The 7656-nt window shown below is 31.1% G+C and overlaps 1 protein-coding gene across 1 annotated transcript in view; it reads right to left on the bottom strand.

Moving 5' to 3' along the window:
* The window catches only part of LOC148271571 (putative gustatory receptor 28b), a 43787-nt gene extending 36439 nt beyond the window's left edge, over positions 1–7348 (bottom strand). Inside the window, exon 1 of the mRNA XM_088241224.1 lies at positions 7329–7348. The gene's annotated coding sequence lies outside the window, so the exon portion shown is untranslated. The remainder of the gene's footprint in view (positions 1–7328) is intronic.
* Positions 7349–7656: the final 308 nt, after the last annotated feature.

Consider the following 7656-nt stretch of genomic DNA (forward strand, 5'->3'; position numbering starts at 1 on the left):
TAAGTTAAGGGGTCAACACTGTTCTGGCATCGAGACAACACTATTACGTAGGCAAAAAGGACCATAACCTTTTGCCAGAATCCTGGAAAGACGGGAGTGTTGTCAAGTTTTGGAAGGTGTTGACCTCGCTCTTTCATGACATTGGTTGTAGGGAGTCAGATAAGCTGATGCATGCCACGGATTGGAGATTCTTACTGGATGTCGAAAATAAAATATAAAAATAAGGAATAATTTTAAAAAATATATTTATAGATGGCAACCATGAAGTTTCACATAAATAAATTGTCTATGTTTTTATGAATGTATGTATGTGTATGCGCATGGGTGTATCTGTGTGTGTGTGTATGTACATGTATATATATGCGTATATATATATATGTGTGTATGTAGGTGTATGTGTGTATGTATATGTATCAAAATGAGTATACGAATAAGTTTATATTTTATTTGTATCTGCTCTATTAATTTCCTTACTATTATCATATTAACATATTACAACAGAGATGAAGAACATTTCAAAAAAGGTAATATAGAAGTCTGGGCATCTACAGGGCTTATGACCGGTCATTGGCTGGTTTAAGTGACAGCCAATGACAGGTCATAAGCCCTGTAAATGCCTAGACTTCTATATTACCTTTTCTGAAATGTTCTTTGTCTCTGTTGTAATATATGATAAAATATTAGAATGTAATTGCCTAGCTAGGAACGGGGTATGTACCCTTGTTAGCTGGGCAAAGTGAACGTAAAATTGTATTTTGATAAAAGGTGTAAATAAACAAATCTTTGATGGTGGATGGGAGATGGTTCCACAGTCGAGCCGCATGGATACTGTATGCTTTAAGAGAAGAAAGAGAAACCATGAACTAATAAGCGTTGAAATTAGAACTAAATATTAAAAAATGCAAAATAATGTCATTTCATAGAACAAAACAACCAATTTCCTTCGAGTACCTATTAGAAAACTCCAAAATTGATGTAGTCAAGTCCATCAGAGATTTAGGAGTTATTTTGGACTTTAAACTGACATACAACGAGCATATAGATAACACAGTAAATAAATCACTGAAATTACTTGGCTTCATTAACAGAATATCCTCTGATTTTACTAATGTCCGTACAATCAAAACTCATTATTGCTCAACTGTTCGCCCTCTTCTTGAATATGCCTCAGTGGTCTGGTCTCTATTCTACGTCAATCGCATAAATCACATTGACAGGCGCCGTGGCGCAGTTGGTTAGACGGCTATCTGTGAAACTAGCGTCGCGGGTTCGATTCCCGCCAGTTGCAAGAAAAAAATCCAAGAAAGATTTTTTTCTCAATTGGTCTGGGTGTTGTGGTGTATTTTTCATTACCTTCTTCCATATTCCCTATATCCCACCTGCTGACAAGCCTCAAAATAGAGGCTTAGCGGGTTATACCTTTAAAAAAAAAAAAAAAAAGGTAATACAATGTTTCATCGCCGCGTGCAAAGAAAGAAGAATCAGTCCAACATCGCTTGCTTCGAAAAATAGCGTGGATGCTTGGACTAGAGAGAGATAATTATTCTTATGCTGAAATAGAGTCAATGTGAAATATTTCTAGTCTACGAAAACGTAGAACTAATGTTGACTCCATATATATGTTCGGCATACTAAATGATATAATCGATGTTCCATCATTACTGGGACAAGTAAAATTCAATATTCCGACTCGTAGATTGAGAAACAATGAAGTACTGTTCATCGATCAGCATAGAAGAAACTATGGCCTAAATTCTCCAATGACCCGCCTTTGTCGTATTGTTAACTCAAGACAAGATCTGGACTTTTTTGGTTTAAGTTTACAAGGATTTAAACGAGCACTTAATAAATAGTCCAAATCTTGTCTCGATGTCCCTTATGTTTGTCAATGCTTCTTTCTTTTTTTTAAAATGTTCATGAACAATGTCCGTTAAAAAAAAAAAAAAAAATTAAAAAATGAATTGTTTTCACGCAGGTATATAGGAGCGTTAAGACTATGAAGTACATTGAACAGAAGTGAGAGGGAGTGATAGTCTCTCCGCTGTCTAATTTTGAGCCATTTCAGTTGCCTACGAAATTCAGAAATGTGGTCATATTTCCTAAGACCAAAAATGTACCTTATGCATGTATTTTGAAGTCGTTTAAGTTTATCGAGTTGCTCACAGCTTAAATCAGTCATGCGTAATCTAGAATGGGTAGTAGTAATGCGTATTATATTAGTAGTATAGTAGTAATGGGTAGTAGATTTCAATTGTATAAATAATAACGCAATAATTAACAACGTCATCAAATATTTATATCATTGTTGCTTATGTGTTTTACATTTGTGTATCTCCTTAAATTAATTATTTACATAATTAACTATAATACATGGTAAGTAAATGCACTAATCAGCACGTGAACTAATCTTCAATGTGTTTTCTTATCATACGCATTTTATCCATCTGATGCGTGTTGTATTAGTATAATCATGTAGGTTGTTATGGCTCCGATAATCTGAAAAAAACAAACATTATGAAATCATATATTTGTTAATTTTCGGGAACTGAATTCACAGAAATCATTATTTATGTGAAGAATATAATTGTTAGCTTTATAAAGTAAATAAAACACTTGAATTAATGCTCAAGTGCCATAATCCAGGGACATTAGAAAGGTAATACGTTCGTTTGAAAAAAAATAAGACCACGTTTCCTCTTGAAATTGAATGTAATTAAGTATATGTACTTACAAAACTTTACTTTTAAATGCCATAGAAACAAGTTCTGTGTTTTTAAATAAAACCACCGAAATATTAATACACATAGACGCACTATAAGCTCTCAACAGTTATGACACATAACTAATGCTCAAATGCTCAGTCATGTCCGACGCGTATTTAGCCGTTCTTTAACTGCCAGCTGGATTTTTACGTGAGCTTGACATTTAATTCAAAACCAAAATGCCTGATACTGTCGTGACAAATCGATCAGATAAACGGTAAAAGCTGATGTAACTTTTTATTGGAATGTAGTTACCTAGGTACTCTTGTTTATGATTGAATTCTAAAATAAATAATTGTTTTTGCAAATTTCAAACTTTTCTGTTCTTACGTAGAAATATAATTTTCAAAAATGAATTGAATACCTGTCTCTTAATATTATTTTAGCATTCTAAAAAATCCAGTAAAAAGATATTAATGGGTAGAAATTATAAGGAATTAAAAGAAATAGTATTTGAATCCATAAAAAAAATATTTTGTTTGTATGCATTCTAATATATTTTTTTTATGCGAAAAAATAACTTCCTCCCAATTATTTGGTAAAATATGTATTCTTGTCGAATGCAATGTTAATGAATAAAACATTTACGCTCACATATTGTTTTAACTATAAAAATGCCCATGACAATGTTCATCATTTCGCAAAAAACTCCGCGTAAATCGGTTGAGTAGTTATTTAGTATATCGGAGGGATACATACAAACATTGCCTTTTCTATATACAGATTTTATATTTAAAATGTATATAGTAATAGTACCTATGTTTTATTATTTCATGTGTTATACACGGCACAATTACCTAAGGCTGTAGTCTGGTAAAACGAACGCAAAATTAGGAAATCATACGACTTTTTTCATTTTAAAGCGAATGTTTTTTTTTTCGCGCTATCATATAAAAACATGAATTAGTTAAAAACAATATGTTTTAAAGGTATTTCTGTTATAAAATATACTTAAAAGATTTATGTAACTAAAAAATAATTGCTTTAGCCTGCCATGCAAGAGGTCTCGAGTTCGATTCCGGACATGGTTGATATAAAATATTTATCTAAAAGGGGTGTTTTCTCACTAGAATATTTCATAGTCCCTGGACTGGTAACTTAAGCGTAAGACTTACCTTACCTTACCTTCATGCAACAAAAATGATCAAGATACGCTGCGATTGGTGTACCAATGCAGTGCCCTATGCACGATTATGTACGGAAAGGGAATGATGATGATGATAAAATATAATTACTTTTCGACCTGCAGATTACGCCATTTCAAATTTAGACTAATCTTAGGTATCTGAGATCTCAATAAAGACTAAGTATTCAACTCAAATTTGTTGCAATAATTTGAAGGTAATAAGTTGAACATGAAAGTGGCTGAAGTCAAATTTTATTTTTTCGATTTTGAAAAGAAATACAAGCATTTTAAATCACATACATTTTTGTGACATTTTCCTTTATTTCTACGTAAAATTATGCCATCTGTAATACTTCGGCACGCTGTCACAAAAAGTGCCTATGTGAGCATGAAATTTCAGTTTAGCATCAAACATAATTTCCAGGTCTTTGACAGTGACAGTTCTCTTAAGAGAACAAACTCCCATACAGTACCGCATAAAAATAGTTTTTTGCTCTTGTATATGACAAAACATAACATTTTGAAACATTAAATTTTAGTGAGTTCTGAGTTCCCCAATCAAATATATTATTTATATCAGACTAGAGAAGGCGGCAATCATCTAAGGTGAAAATCTCCAGAAATAATTTAAGATCATCAGCAAACAACAGATCTCGTGAATGCGATACCACGCTAGTAATGTCAATTATAAAAATGGAGAATAAAAGTGGCTCTAAATTAGAGCCCTGTGGGACTCCTGAAAATATAAGAAACGGTTTAAAAGTAAAAAGTTCATAAGTGACAAATTGACTCCTAAAGCTCTTGAAGCCTTAAACTAAAACCAATTTTATTTAATTTTCTTAGCAACACGTCATGATTAACCCTGTTAAAATCATTATATAAACAGTCCACTTGAAGACTTCTATCCAAGGCTTTCGACACGTATTCAGTTAATACCACAAAATTAAATTCAATTGAATGTCCAGATCTGAATCCATGCTGTTTGTCAACCAAAAGGTTTCGCTTTTGATGAAATACAGTGATGTAACAATGACTCGAACACTTTAGCTGGAGCAAAGAAAATGGAAACTGGCCTTTAATTCCCAAAAGAAACCTTGGAGCCATTTTTAGCACACAATTGGCTATTGTTTATTTTGCATAAAACTGTCTGCCTTAAAACAAGTTGTACCTAGTTAGGTAGACTAAAATAGGTGAATATTAGGATTGCAGAATGTTTGCATACGTTATATTTTTGATCTTCGCAAATTCGACCACATAACCGAATATCGCATGCAACTACACTGGCTCAGTATCAGGCATAGAAGAATCATTCACATTATATCACTTCTTCACAATATTTTAAATTATCCCACTTCGTCTGTTTATCTGAGAGAGCTCTTCCAATCTTTATCACAGCACAGACTATCTCTACGTTCTTGTAACGATAGAACCCTTTTAATACCCTCTCATCGCTCTATTTTTTCTTGCCTCCTCTTTTACAGTAAAATTTGCTCGATTGTGGAATAATCTTCCCTCTAATGTTAGTGACGCCCCTTGTTTATTTACATTTAAGTCAAGATTGAAATGTCACTATCTAAATATTTAAATTGTTCCTTAGTCCTTCTTATTTCCTTTCCATCCCCTTTCCTCTCTTCACAGTATGGTGTTATTTTTTTATATTCATAGTAAAGTGTTGATTTTTCATATATTCTTTTATTTTGTTAATCTTTGTTAATGATTTTTGTATACAATTTTAAGATTCAATATGTCCATGTGCTTGTAATTTTCTCAAACTGAACGGTTTAGGTAGGTAGGAAGAAATCGCCTTAAGGCAATATGCCCGCCCTTATATGTACATTAATTGTATAAGTACATAAAGTGTAAAAATAAAAAAATATAATATCTAAGACTTGTTGCTCTATGGAATAGAAAAAAGATACATTTATGACTCAACGTTCTAATTTCCACACAGAAACATGTCAAAATGTTACTGTGTGGAATATATAAGTTTAAAATAATTAAAAATTCCACAAAGAAATACATGGTCTTTATGAAGAGAACAAAGCCTTTATTTAGTTTTTTCCGAGTGGGATTGGAAGAATATCGGCTTTTTGACTTGAATCAATGTCTAACTCAAATATGACAATTTCGGACTTGTTTCCGTGTGGAACTGGGACGGCGATATTATTATTACATTTCCTAGATTTTAGAGGATATTTGCCAAATTAGAAAAAAAACTGTTTTTTTGTCGAAAAACACTTTTAAAGTGTATGTCGAATATTTAATAACTGAATTTTTAAATGTTCAAATTGTTATTTGTCAAAAAACATTTTAAATGGAAAAATATATTTTACGTAGTGAATTCTGTATTACGAATGTGTTACAACAGAGAGAGAAAACTTTTTTGAGAGGAAAATATGGAAGTCTAGGCATTTACGTTTAAGTAGCCACTTTACACGCAATACAACATTCAATATTTTGCCTTTGTTCGAACATCTACATCTCCTCAACTCCGTTGCAGTAATTGAAAATTCAAATGGGGTGGTGCATAGGCCAATATATTAAACCCTCTTAAAATAGTACAAAGATTAATTATTAAAGGTATTTTAAAGAAACCCTCAACATTCAATACGGAAAGTCTATATAAAATATTTAAGGTTCATATAGTAGACACTCTTTATAAAATAAATTATAATATTCAAATATATAATAAAGAAAAATAATAATAATTTGAAATGAATAAGTCACTCAGATACCAATATAATATTAAAATTCTTAAATTCCATACTAGTCATGGTCAAAATAACTTTGTATTCAAAGGTGTACAAAATTATAATAATCTTCCTAATGAACTAAAAACTATTAAAAATAATATATCAACAAATAAATTTAAAGTTAATCTGAAGAAATTTCTTGAACTCGTGTAAAAACAACATTAAATTTTAATAAGTATGAATTTATTATTGTTTTATGTTTTTCCTTTATATATCCTATGTTTTTCTTTTTCTTTTCGTGTACTCGTATTTAAAATTATATTAACTCTTGTAAATAAACAATTAAAACAGTGTAAGTCACTCTCCAATCACAAGAGTAAGTCTCTTTTTTTGGAGAGTTACAGTGATAACATGTACTAGATGTGTAAAAGTAGATATGTTTAGAATTTTACAAAAACATGTACTTTTTATGAAATTTATGATTAAAAATATTTTTTTTTAATATATAAATACATAACTAACTATGAAGGTAATTCAGCCTGTTGTACATGCGCAAAGCACTTTTGAATTCTAGTAAGTTAAACTTATAATACGTATGTACATATAATTATTATGTTTAAAAAGGTATTTTGTCAAAAAAATTGTAAAATGTATTCGTCAATCGGGATTCCCCGCGAGGAACCCGAAAAATAAACCCGAAAAAAATGATCGCTTTAAAGATAATTTTATTCCTATTAAGAATCTTACCGTGAAAAACAGAGTATTGTTAATAGTGAATAATCCAAATGCCGTGAAAGTTGGCCGAACGTGGAACATATTAGTTGAAAAGTGTAGAAGCTACAAATCAAAACAGACAATTGAATTCAATAAAATCAATATTCAGAATGAATTAAATCATATTTTTGTGAACAAACTAAAAATAACAATAAAATTTATTAGGAAAACTACTAGGCCCATAAAACCACTAGTAAAGCATTAAAATATTGACAAATTACAACAGAGATGGAGAACTTGATAGAGAAGGAAATATGGAAGGAAACCAAAATGACATAATCAGACTACAACGATAGCAAAA

This window comes from Micrasema longulum, unplaced genomic scaffold (assembly GCF_059751315.1).
Source record: "Micrasema longulum isolate JH-2025_06_02 unplaced genomic scaffold, ASM5975131v1 h1tg002788l, whole genome shotgun sequence".
In the NCBI taxonomy this organism is placed as follows: domain Eukaryota; kingdom Metazoa; phylum Arthropoda; class Insecta; order Trichoptera; family Brachycentridae; genus Micrasema; species Micrasema longulum.